Raw genomic sequence first — 813 nt, forward strand, 5'->3', positions numbered from 1 at the left:
CNCGCGCTGCGACAACAGGTCTGAAAACATGGCATACCGGCATCCGTATCCAACACTGCCGGTGCGAAGGCTGCGAAGGACGCATACTTAACTCCACAGCTAGATCCATCGAAGCCACAAAGCGCCTGAACACAAAATTGTGGGTACAGGACCTTGCATGGCGCTGGGTGGCCACAGCAACACAAGTTAATCGTGTGCTGGCGTCCACAGACTCTGCAATCAAGCTGACGTTTCTCCAGGACTTCCATAGCAGAGGCCTGAGACTTCTCCGCCCCGAATACTTCCATGCATGCACCATGGTTCATTTAGCACCGTTCGACACAAGAACCTATGGTGATAATATAAACTGGCATACTTATTACAATGGTTTACCGAGATTTTTAGAAATGCTTCCCTACTGTCTAAATACCTTCAGCTTTTTAAAAGGAACACGCCTTAGATATTGCACAACAACGGCATAGAGATGTATAAGTATACCAAAAGCACTTCCAGCGCCGCGCACTGTCATGCATTAATGCATACACCACGCTTCCGTACAACAAGAGTTTGGTGCGCATGTAAGTATGGGTTGCAAGCATGTCACAGTCGATAATCTTACAATAGTATTACATACCTACCCAACTTCAGCGTTTAGCGTTGATTACATAGAAGATAGGTTACTTTCGGGTAGGAGTGGCGAGTAAATGGCCGCTATAGATGTCGCCCTGGAGGACACTGCGGAAGATGGAGACCCTCGAGACCAGCTGACACAAAGTCCAAATGACGCGGTATGTCTTTTCATGCTTTGTGGCTTCCAACCNATGCAAATGCGCC

The sequence above is a fragment of the Volvox carteri genome, assembly GCF_000143455.1.
Source record: "Volvox carteri f. nagariensis unplaced genomic scaffold VOLCAscaffold_5, whole genome shotgun sequence".
NCBI classification, from domain to species: Eukaryota; Viridiplantae; Chlorophyta; class Chlorophyceae; order Chlamydomonadales; family Volvocaceae; genus Volvox; species Volvox carteri.